Here is a 12,721-nt window from a genome sequence, read left to right as displayed (position 1 = left end):
AAACAGTTTCAAAAATGAGAATTATACTTTGAGAAGAAATGTACTGTGATATTACATGTCCTCCTATCTGATCTCACAATACTTTATTTCCCTGACCTTTAAGCCTTAAATTAAATAAGAAAAATCTTCCTATTACAACAATGAAGAAAAATTACCCCAGCGACATTAAAAAGAAATTCCCTCTCCACTTAATTCAGCCAACTTTTTCACCTCTATGACAAAGCTGAAAGCCATTGCAGCTTTCATTGTCCTTTTGCATAGCTGAAGCAATAAAAAAGTTTTGACCAAGAAAAAAAACTTTTTTGAATTCAGATCTGTGGTTCAGTCCTATCTCTTATTATATGCTCACAAGTAATCACGATCATATGAAGAGGAAATCAGCAAGTATCCTAAAGTGATAGGATTTCCTTCTTTAATCTTTAGTACTGAGGCAAGAACAATTCTATCCTGCAGTGTCCCCAGGTATAACAATCTCACAGCTAAATCTTCTAAACTTGTCACAGTAAGCACTAATCTCACATTTTTCTATTGATAATTTTCTGTGATTGTTATCTAGTAGACATTTTAACACTTCCAGTGAAATTAAAAGAGTCAGAAATTAATTAAAGAGCTATAAAAACAAATTAAAGACTACCAATTCATAAACTTTGCTGATTTATCATTAACCTGAATTAAGCTTTTAATTTCATTTGCAATATTACTTGATACACTTACTTCACTTTCAATACAGAACAGTGCATTATCATGAATTTTCATAAAAAATTATTGAACAGAAACACTATAATACAGCAACAGCCTTATTAACTCACTCCAGAGACCCTTAGAAAGTGAAAAACTATGGTGATCAAATCACATGCCCCACACTGATACTATTTAAATGCTTCTTGATGAAAATACAACAAGAATAGCTAGTTGAAAGCTTGCAAGCATCACTTGTCACACCAGGCAGTCATTCTACTAACATGGAAAGTACTTCAGCCTTTCAGGAGTAGGAAACAAAGTCTTCCAAGATGTAAAGTATCTTTCTTACAAGTTTTAAATCACTTTAACAGGACAATAAGTACAGTTGAGGCATACACATATATAAATATCCTTAATAGCAAGGCCTTAATTTTTACCTCAGGTTCTGTCTGGCAAATGCTGAAAGATGATTTGCAGAAGTTCACTACTGAAATAATTAACAATGTTTTTTATTTCTACTTTATTTCCTGACACCCCATTTTAAGGACAAAAAAGAAATGACAGTTTAACTAAAACATTATCTCAAAAAGGTATGTGTAATTAATAGTGCCCTTGGTTATTTAAGAATTGGCTTGTAAGCATATGGTTCAACATTAACTTAGACTTATAATGTTGTGTACAAGCTAAACAGTGATGCCTTACCTTATTTAGGCCTGAATTTCACTTCTGCCCTGTCTTGACTGAAGCATAGCACTTGTAGCTTTAAGGATACCTGCAGTGCCCATTTAATAGATTCTGTTAGCAGAACAGATAATTGGCATGGTCCTAGAATTTTTAAATACTTTGCTGAATTAAGAATTGATTATTACATTTTGCAAAGTTCAAAGTTACATACATAAAACATAGCATAAAATCCTACTTTTAGCACAAGTGCCCTACTGAAAAACCCTTCTTACTCTCAGATGTGAGGACAGGCAATAATTTTCTAGAAGTAGTAGAAGTAGGCACTGAGTAGCTCTCTCTGGTCGTGAAGTGGGATGAACTGGGGCAGCAGCAGTGGGTTCCTACAAGCTTACTTAGCACTTCTTTATTTGGCAGCACAGCTGATTTTTCCCACCTTAAGGGTGCTCTGCAGAATAGGCTCTGATGGGGAGAAGTGGGAAGCCTTGCAGATCCGCAGCACTCTAGGGAGCAAACAGCACTTTGGGGAAATAGGAGAGGGCAGCAAGTGTCTCTTGCCTTACTTCTGTCCCTCTCCCTTCCAAAGGCTGACCTCTCATTGTAACTTCTATCCCTCTTTTGAAGAAATAGGACATCTACTGCCACCTTAAAGATCCAGCTCCTAAAAAGAGCTTATCCCTCTTTCCTTACTATCTTCTGTGACTCCTTACACCTGCCATTTCTCTTATGCCTGTGTGTTCCTAATTGTATCAGTTAGAGAACATATTAGGGGCTTGGAGCACCTACAGTTCCTATCATATACCTTCTCTGCTCTTCTTGCCCTATTCAGTTAGATTTAAGGTGAAGCCCATTTAATACTGTCATCACTTTCTTGTTCAAGCATCTACAGATTAGCAGTACACTGGCAGACACTATGAAGCTTTAATCCCATAAGCACCTTCCTCTAGCTAGTATACTAACAAAAATACCTTCTGTATCTACCTGGAGCTTGTCTTCAACACATTTTTAGCAGCAGAGTTCATCAGACAAATGCTACATGCCCTGGGTGTCACAGAGAGTATGTGCCAACAGACAAATAGAACGATGGCTCCCCATCAATAGACATATTAATTTGCTTCCATATCAGACAAAATACCAAAATATTTACATGCCACCTGTATTTCAAAGCACCTGGGACAGAAAAATTTCTAGAAGTTGTGCAAGTCTTTCTTTGAGATGCCACAGTTTAGTCTTCAGAGAGAACATCAGACCAAATACCTCTTCTGCAGCTACTCTTGTATGAAGACAGGTTAGAGCCTTAATTATTCCCTGCAACACTACCTGTTTTTTTTTTATCTGCCTTTCTCCCATTCTATTGTAAGTAGTGTTTGGCTTTTTTGGGTTTTGGGTGGGTTGGGACCTAGCATATTCCCCCCTTTACCTCAGGGACAACTTGGAATAATGGTGATGGGAGGATTTTTCCGAGTATGCTCATTATTTCCACAGCTGAAGCCTTCTGTCGGGGCTATCTACAGCTACAGGTATCATATTCAGCTACTTAAATCTAGGTTGCTCAAATTTGCAAATCAGAGGTTCAAGAAGTTGAATTGCCCAATTTGACCATAGAATTAGTATATGAGAAAATGAAGGTCTAATTAACACTAGGATAATCAGTTGGACCAATGCAAGTTCATTAACAACCTTTTTGCGTTTGTCTGGGATATTGGGTAGCACGTTGTAAGACCTACAGCATTCTTGTACTCCATCAGGATTAAAAAAAAATAAAAAATAAAAAATTAAAGCAAAACCCTAGAAAATCCACCCATACAGGTTTGGGGTTTCTTATTATTACTACTTTCACCATATGGAGTACATGGTATTAGCTAAATTGTCAATGTATGTGCCTAACAAACCTGATAATGTTGCAAAGCAAACTATGTCTGGGAAAACTGGCACCAGCTAACACCACTTTCTTAACTTCTTACAGCAACTGTGATACTAGATGCCAGCACAGCCTAAACATCAGACCTGCTTGCTGTATGTTCAGAAGATTAACACCATGAAGGGGATAGTGTTTAGCTCACACAGACAAAAAAGCAATCCCATTTGACCTGCTTTAACTTTACAGCTTTAGCGGAACTTTTCACTCTCATTTTATGCACAATAAAAGCTAAAAAGAATGTAGGTGTGATGGTTTCAGGTACCCAGAACCATTTTTCCTAGAAAAGATCACTTGACTTACTGCCAGTTCAGATGCTACCACCGGTATGCTAGATGTAGTGGGTATCTTCTTTAAAAAGAAGCAGCTCCTGCAGCCCTGGCCCAGCAGGCAGTACCTCAGTTGTTCTGAACTGATTTATATAACCAGGTGTCAGAAGCTGAATATCAGATCTAAGCTTCTTCCCTAGCTAACTAGGACGACAGCATTACTCATTCCCCTATTCAAAACAATGAGGTATCAGTGGAGGAACGTGATTCAGACCATCAGAACATATAGGTCCAAAGAGCAGAAATGATGTCTTTATAACTGGACATGACCAAGTCCTAATGAGGAGCAGAACAATTCCCAAAGAACACCCATATTTGCAGTATCAGAAAGCCAGATTCATGTTGCACCACGTAAAGAGACCTATCAACCCATTTCTTTCTCCCCCAACTAGCGGTGAAAAAAAAAGCCACACACAAGGATTCTGCCATAGTCACATGGAAGAACAAGCCTTCTGTTTCCATTAAGGGATAGCCTCTACTGGAGGAGTCTTATTCAATAAAAAACACTTCAACTCCTTTAACTGACCTAGAGGTGGAGAAAAGTGACTAAAAACATGGGTAAAAAAGTTAAAAAGGAAAGGTGAATCAATGACATGTATTCTTTGACTACCTGAAATGCCTATTCTTTTGCAATTGTGCAAAAATAAATAGCAAACACTGGTGCTCTAATACGCCTCTGTTCTGGAGCTTTATCAGTTCCTTTCTTCTGGGGCTTTTAGTAATTGTCTGATTCACAGAGATCCAGAATACTGGTTTAGTACTAGACATGCAAAAAAATGCAAGGTAAGTGTAATTCCTAGTCATTTATTGCTATTGCTTTGTATGTTCTTTACTGTTACTAGTCATTAAAATATTTGTTGTTTTTTTTTAAATATATTTCTCTCTATAAACAAATCCATCAGTGATATTGTGGAAACGAAGGTAAATGTATTCCTGATCCTTCTCAATAACATGAAATAAAGAATCAGCAAGAAAATCAAACGACAAAAGGGTGTTAGAAGTGAAGGCAGAGAAACAGCAAGCTCTTCACAGCCTATTCAGTTGTGTGTTTCTCTGAGACTGGTAGCCAGCAACAAAAGTGCTAAATATCAAGAAAAATAATAGCAGAAGAAATCATGTATCAGAAAAAGCCTGAAGCAAGCAAGGGCCTTTCTTAAAAGGCTTATATTCACACATGAATTCTATCCTCCAAGCTCAGGCTGAACTTGTAGGCTCCTCATCGCAACTGGTAAGAAGACTGTACTCTAACACAAAGTCCAGAGCAGTCAGCAGGTTTCCTTATGACAAACACACCAACCAGCACAGCAATAACAGTCTTTATGCACCCCTGTTATCCTTGCTCTTACCCTGAAGCTCTCAATTTCTCACCTTCCATATCAGCAGGTACTGAGTACTTCAGTTAAATTATCTGATTACTTTGATGGCATTTACTAAGACACACTCTGCCACCCTTTAAAAGTGGTCTCTCTCTTCCACTATTGAAATAGTAGATAACAGATTCTGAAGACTGTCACAGAAAAACTTCTCCTGAGTTCTTACCCTTAATACATCACATTTCCCTTTCCCAGCCAGAGCTCCCAGCAGACAGGCTTAATTCAACTCCCCCTAATTGCACTGGCAGTTCAATTAGATTCATTGACTTCAGCTGGAGCAGAATTAAGAGAATAGTGGGTAATTCAAAGCTTAGAATTATTTTTTTCTAAAATCCGTGCAATGAATCTGCTCAACCTAACTTATAAACTTACCTTTTTTTCATTTTTTTTCTTTTTTATTGCTATTTCTATTATGCATACAAGAAAGATGTTAGTATTGATGTTAAATACCTTTTAAGATTTTCCTTCTAAAATATTTATCAGTACAACTCTATGGAGAAATGCACATTATTGTGTAGGTTTAGAATCAGTTTCTGTAAAATCAGTTTGGGAAAATCATAGCTAGTTCATATGAATAGTGAATTTATTCTCATATTCAGTCAGGTGCAAAATTGTAATCTTCATTTAATATGAACACACTCTGATGATTTCTCCAACAGAGAGCAAATTCAGGGTGTTTCCCAAAGAGCTTTAACTGATGAGATGAAGGATGAATGTTTGAAATAGCTAAAAAAAAAAAAAAAAGAGAGAGGGGAGAAAAAAGTGTGTGTGTGTGGGGGGGAATAAGAGGGGAAAAAAGAGAAGGAAAGCAAAAGTTTTCCTTTTTTCCCCCAAATTCTGATGTTTGCAGCAAGATATTAAATTCTTCCAAGATACAAACTATGAGTAATTAAGGCAATTCTCATACCTTTCTTGCACACATACAACATTTATGAAAAAAAGGCAAGAGGTCTGTGTCAGAACATGGAGCCCCTCTGCTTCATCAAAACAAATAAGTCCCCAGTGCTCTTTGGGGACTGCATCTCTCTTGTATGAACTCCAGTTACCTACTCTGCTCATTTTTAGGCAAATGAATGCAGGTAGCAACCACATGTAGAAGATAATTCCAGAACATGGGAAATGCACAAGAGAAGTTCAAAACTAGTAAGTACACATTCACTTAAAGGCTGTGTTAAAAAAGCTTGTTACAATTAATAATATTATTAGTAATAATATTATTAATAACATTGCTTTGGTCAAAACCTAAATTTCCTATTCATTTCTTTTCCAGACAAATCTGCTGTTGAATTTCATAAAAGTTTACCACATGGAGAAACCCTATGGACTTCCTTACTTTAGTTATTGCGCACAGCTTTCAAATTGAACACTAGGGCTTTTTTTATTCTTTTTATTCATTCACTTGCATAAGAAAAAAACAAACCCAAACCAAACAACAACAAAAAGTGTTTTGAGACAAGATCCACTCATTCTCCCAAGGAACAAGTGAAGTTTGCTTCTATAATTTTAGCCCCATATTTGAAGTACAAGACACCGTAATATTATTTTCAACAACAAACAAAGCATGCAGGTATACAGAACAACAGAGGTGAAACTGCAACAGAATATAGCTAGTCTAACTCAGATAACCCAGCACTGCAATGCTGCAGCCTAAACTGCAGAACAAGCAGTCACACAAGAGAGTACTGAACAGACCTGCCAGCTTCATTACAGCACCAAACACCAAGCTGCCACCGCCACTTGTTGGCAGGGGCATGTGAAGCAGCCCACTTTGGGCTAGCTCAGGTAGGCCTTTTGCACATTTTCTCTTTGCAGCCGCGGCTGCAAAACATCACTTTCCCCAGTGCTGGACAGCCTCCAGAGCACAACCTGAATGCATCCACACATGAGGTGGCTGCAGCTTTTGGCTCTAAAGGGCTGAGGCATGTCGCTTTGTTTAAAACTCTCTGCACATATGTATCTCAGCACTGATAGTGCTGTTGCAGGTACCAAATGTTTTGACAGACTGACTTTGGGAAATGCTTGTTTTCAGCAGGGGTGTCAGAGATGTTCAGGGAGTGAAGCAGAGGGGGAGTGATTTAATGTAAAATGCTGACTAACTAACAGCCCTGCTTTGCACCTGTTATTTCCTTCTTTGTTTACATTAGCAAACAAAAATAAGGGGTTTGTGTATATTTAAGTCTTTGCTCAACCACTCTTTTCAGAGAAAAAGAAATAAACCTGCTCTTCATCTGTAAAACCCACTGGCTGATGAGAAGTATGCTAATGATATAATGTGGCTTGCTGTGAAGATGAACAGCAGGATTCACTTCAACACACATATTTGGTAAAGAAGGGATCCTTCTCCCTTTTTTTTTTTATTTATTACCAACCAGTGGCAAGCCCACATTTCTGTCTCCAGCCCAGTTCAGAAGGCCTTTGACTCAACCAAAAGTAGTTGAGAATCCCATTTGGCTTTTCTCAAGCTTTCAGAAAATATAGTAAAGAGGATTTCTGCTTTTCCTCCTCCATAAATTTATAGAATCAGCACTACCTCATTTTTCTTCAGTCTCATCAAATAGGAATGCAGCTGGATTTCTTCTGGAAAATTCTTTCCTTGAAGTATTTTGCAAAGGTTTTTGACCCTTTAGGAAAAAAAAAATATTTACAGTATAGTATTCTAAATTTATTTTTTTTTTTCCCATCTCATTCCTGTTCCAGCAAACATATGAGGTATTCTTAGATGATACATATACACAAACTATAATTTAGATATTTACATGTCTCAACATGCTGGCCATAGGAAATGGTGAAATTTGTTCATCTTGTATCAGACAAGATTCTGCTACTCTTATAGCAAGAAAATTTTCTTTAGCTACAGAAATATGCCTGCATGTTCTTGTATTGAAACAAGTGGAATGTGTGAACAGGAATGATATTTTTTGAGCATTTCCATTTTTTGTAACTGAACAAATAAAAACTAATAAAGGAAATTAGCTTAACATTAGCTTAGTGAAGTGTATAGGATCCTAGGCTACTGTGATTTTTTCAATTATAACCAAATAAAAATCTGAATGCATAGTTTAAAACCCATTAATGTTTGTGTCTCCCATGCATAAATGCATGTAAACTTACACACATCCTGAAAACAGAACCTAAAATCTTCTCAGTTGGTCCCAGCCTTGTCATATACAAAGAAATCTTACTCAAGTTGTAAACTATCACTACACCTACATAGTACTCATAGACATCACTTGTGATTTCTGTGGGAAAATATCACAGATACCTCCCTGATAAGAATTTCTCTTTCAAGCTAATTTATCTTTCATAAAGGGAATCTGGTAAAAACTAATTTTTTTTCCCCTTTTGCTTCATATCACATTTCATACTGAAACCCTAATCTAATTTTCATGATGTTAACACTACTGAAGTTGAGTTTTTCCGTTGTCCAAATGAGACTCAACTCATAAAAGGGTGTAGGGGGAATAAAATCAAAATCCACAAAACCAAAACCCACTAAGAAACCCTAAACTACTAGGACTTCAGGCAACTAAGTGTTTTGCTTTCTACCTTTACATAGGGTTTTACTTCAAAAGGGGACAAACTGTTCTTAACTGTATGAGAGCATGGAATTAGAGATAAGTCTTGAGGTGACTTTCGGTGTAACACAGCATAATGTCTATAGCCTGGCTTTAGAACAAAGTACATCTAGTTTGCAGATCTCAGTGTTATCTTTTATATAACTGACTGCAGATTTTAAAAATGTAATTGAACAGAACTAATATTTTTATTAAGTAAAAGATACCCAGATTGACTTTCCACTAAGAATTAAGAAATCACAACCTCTAATTTAGAACCGTTAGTAGCATGCTAAAACTTTTAGTTAAAGAAATTTTCTCTTTGTTTCTCCTGCTAATAGAATAGGCACCAGTAATCACAGTGTTTCCAAAAGTTCTCTTAAGGACGTCCCAGTAGAGCTTCCATGTGCTGTGATGACCAGGAGAGAGCTAAGGTGGAAACCTCAACACAGAATAATTTAGCTGTGGTTATATGGAAGTGCAGTGAAAGCTCTGGACATAGATGCTATAACAGACAGAAAAAAGAAAAAAACAAAGCACCCCAAACCAGAAATTTTTGTTTTTTTTTAGTGACTTTTTCCTCAGATGCAGATTTCCGTTTCCTTCAACAAATACTTTAAGAAATCTTATTTCAACACTTTTCTAAAGTGACACTTTAATAGCCAAATCCATTCATTTAGAGTTCTTCAATATTTCGTTCAAAATAAACCCTGAAAATGTTTTTGCTTCCTTCTGACTCATTTTGACATTGTGCTTTGGAAATGAAGTGCATTTCTGAGGACTATAGTAGAACCTCATCCTAAGATCTATGTCTGGCTGGTCACTCAGGGACAGCACTTTGCATTCTGTCTAGCTCAATGCACTAAGGTCTATCCAGTGAGAAGGATTTTCTTAGCTAAACTAGTCTTCTGAAAAAAAAAAAAGAAAAAAAAAGTATATGAAATAGTTTCTCTATTCTCAAAAGCAAATTAAGAGGGTTAGAACATTATACTCTTGCATGAAATTGTCCAACAACTTGGAAACCAACCCACTTCACAATGGAAATGGTTACAAGGGCAGAAATCACCTTTAGAAATACGAAATCAAGCTGTTAGAAATCACCTTTAGAAATATGAAATCAAACTGTTAGATGTTCATGACAGAGACACAAATTAGCTAAACACGTGCATATTTCTCTTCCTATGCAGTAAATATAGATCACGTAGACACTCACTTCAGCACACAGTAGGATTCTTGAATGATTTCCCTAACACTTATGTTGTCAGTCAGTTCTATTTGATTTTATCCAGGGAACTGGAATGTCAGCTTTCGAAATACTTTAAATGATAAAGACTCCCCAGAATCAACTTCTTTATTGGCATTATTACAAGAAAAAACTCCAAACCCCAAACCAAAACCAACTCTTTCACCTAAATGCACACTGTCACTTTCCAATGAACAGTTCAAAAGGATTAAAACCTCATTTGTTTTCTCCACAGTTAAGATAGCTGAAAGGCAATGTAGAAGCTGGCTTCTCTACATGTCAGCTTTCCACACAACATATGCAAAACATCCCTGTAGCAACAGGACAACCGGGATGAAAGCAGAATGCCATCCTTCTAGCTAAAAGCAAATCTTGCTGGAAAATTAGCTATAAGGGACACCACAGTTACTATGGGTGTCATTGTTTATCACATGGCACTCTATTAATTTGTTACTTTTCAGTATGTGTTTATTTACCTGTAAAGAGGAGAAATGCATGTATTAAAATCTTTTGTTTTAATAGACAGACAATTGGTAGCTTGAAAGACGGCACCCATCATTTTCATTTAGAGGAGTCTTTCAAATTATAATGACATAATAACTTGCATGTATATTATTTATCTGAGTATGTACAGGGCAAGGACAGCAGAGACAGCAACCCTTCAGTCTTCAAAATTCCAGCCCATGTTCAGGTAGAAGGAAATTACCTTAAAATATTTCTCAGACACATACATAACTCTTAGTCCCCTTAGAAGAAAAAGACAGGATGTGTTTTGTGTTACAGTTTTTCAGTTATGTAGCTTAAAATGTCAATGCTGGACATATTTACGTTATGTTTAATACCAAGGCTGGAGGCCTTATAGAGAAGCTGTGGGTCTGTACCATCAGCCCATGAATTCTTTGGGTATTATGATGAGTGCTTTGTGACAATACAGACAGTTAAAATAATAACCCATCATTCTGCCCTTTGGAAAGGTAAATATTTCACTTTTACATTCCTGTTTATAATTGCAAAGAAAATAATAGCAAGCTATTCAGACCTGCTACTCTGTGTTCAAATTTCCCATGTAAGGAACAAACCAGCCTTCTCCCATCTCTTATTTCTGTAAGTTTATAAACTGTTCCATTCTAATCTGTGAGATTCACAATAAATATATGGCTTTATAAGAGCTACTTTTTTTCTTTGATGGCAACTGAAAATCTATCAGGATTTTCTGATGTACTGCAAACATGGTAAGATGCTTGCACTGCAAACAGTTTTCCTGATTGTTAACAGACTTTAGTAAGAAATTCTCCAGCTAACACAAAAATACTCTTAGGTCTATAAGCTAGCCAAGAATGACTGTGAACCATGCTACTAAGAGAATGATTGTATCATTCCATGCTAGGCATTCTTGTCTAGTCTAATGCTATTCCATTTCGTGGTTTCTGAGCTTGGTACACAATGTTTCTTTAAGTAAAATTTATTGTAGTACTCCTCTGAAAACATTAAGAATATGGTGAAATGTGGAGCACAATTTATTGGGGAAATATAGTAAAGTGAAATGGTCTAATATTTTTACACATGAATGACATAACTGAATTTAACCATGCACTTGTTAGGCAAACAAGAAAAGTTGCCTTTATGATATAGGTTTGGGCCTTTAATTTTGCTCTAAATTTACTATTTCTAGGTATAAGAATATGCAGGAAATGTGGATTTTTTTTTGCATAAAGTAATAAAAGATAATAGAATAAATTGGGGGGAGGGTGTAAAATGAAATTAAAAGGCTATTTTCACTTTCTTTCATAAGAGGAAAATCTTCTGAATTCAGTTCTGATCAGACACCAATTTCATGCTACTAAAGCCAAACAAAGCCTACAAACTTAAATTATCACCAGGTTTCACCTTTTTTTTTCTCTGAAAAATTACATTAACAGCTAGGTTTCACCTAAATTATTAATTTGCTTATACTTATGGGTTAGTTTATGTTTCCAACACATAGAACCATAAAGATTTAACCATACATGGAACAAATTTAAATTATTATGTATTCCTAAGATACAGCATCAAAGGTGAGAAAACATATTAGTTATTACACTTACATTTTCTACTGTAGCTAAAGAAAGATCACTGAGTTGTTCTGTTGCTGTGATGTTACCACATTCAGTCACATGCCTACACCTTACAAATAATCCATTCCTTTTGCAAGGGCTCCTTTTCAGTTACTGAGAAATTCAGCCAGTTAGTCTTGACAAGTTACTTTCTAGTCTATTCTCAAAATAAAGATACAATTAAACAGTGGGGAGTTCCTCAAAATACAAAAAATACAAAACAAGTTAGATTTAGTGGTACAGTTAATGATTTTGAAGCAAATCACATTTTCTCAAAGTGAATCTAATGTCCTAAGAGTGGGTGGAAGGTGTGAAATAGTCTTTCCATGGGACATCTCTGTATGACAGATTAAAAACATCAGGCTCTTTTCTGCCTTCCATAATGGTTTCCATTTCTGCTTTTATTTGTAAAACTGACATTGCAACTGGGGCCACCCTATGTTAGGTTTTTCATATATGGGATGCTAAAGAAAATTTTCCTTCAATGTACTGTTACCACAGTGCTTGAGACTATAATCACAGCCATTGGAGAAAAATTAAGGCTCCTTCCAGAGCTTTATCTGGCAAGGTGCTCTTTGGGAAACCAAGAGCTTGTAAAGTTATGTAAGCCCTACCCCATGGTAACCCACCACACATACAAGTTTATGACAAAAAGTAAACAACTCTGATTCTTTTAGAAAATACATCATTTTGGAGGAAGCAGCCTCCATGCATGTTGTCAGGAAACATCAAAAGGAATAAAGGCACCAGAATAGATCAAACATCCAGCTAGGTCTTGCTGAGAGTTATATATACTTCAGAGATGGTTATGACTTAATGAGACTGGTCAGAAGAGCAGCATAAGGCAAC

At 36.3% G+C, this 12,721-nt stretch overlaps 1 protein-coding gene and 1 long non-coding RNA gene across 2 annotated transcripts in view; one reads left to right on the top strand and one right to left on the bottom strand.

Annotated features, from left to right (window-relative positions):
- Window positions 1-5,023, bottom strand: part of LOC134174245 (uncharacterized) — an 80,939-nt gene extending 75,916 nt beyond the window's left edge. Inside the window, exons 1-2 of the long non-coding RNA XR_009968573.1 lie at window positions 4,978-5,023; window positions 1,384-1,453 (exon numbers count right to left, since the gene is read on the bottom strand). This is a non-coding gene — a long non-coding RNA (uncharacterized LOC134174245). The remainder of the gene's footprint in view (window positions 1-1,383; window positions 1,454-4,977) is intronic.
- Window positions 1-12,721, top strand: part of SPHKAP (SPHK1 interactor, AKAP domain containing) — a 236,891-nt gene that overhangs the window by 99,485 nt on the left and 124,685 nt on the right. The window lies entirely within an intron of this gene.

Source organism: Pezoporus occidentalis, unplaced genomic scaffold (assembly GCF_034315485.1).
Source record: "Pezoporus occidentalis ecotype Australia unplaced genomic scaffold, CSIRO_AGI_Poc_V1 ctg59, whole genome shotgun sequence".
In the NCBI taxonomy this organism is placed as follows: domain Eukaryota; kingdom Metazoa; phylum Chordata; class Aves; order Psittaciformes; family Psittacidae; genus Pezoporus; species Pezoporus occidentalis.
The sequence above is the reverse complement of the archived record's forward strand: the minus strand, read 5'-3'. Positions and strand labels throughout refer to the sequence as shown.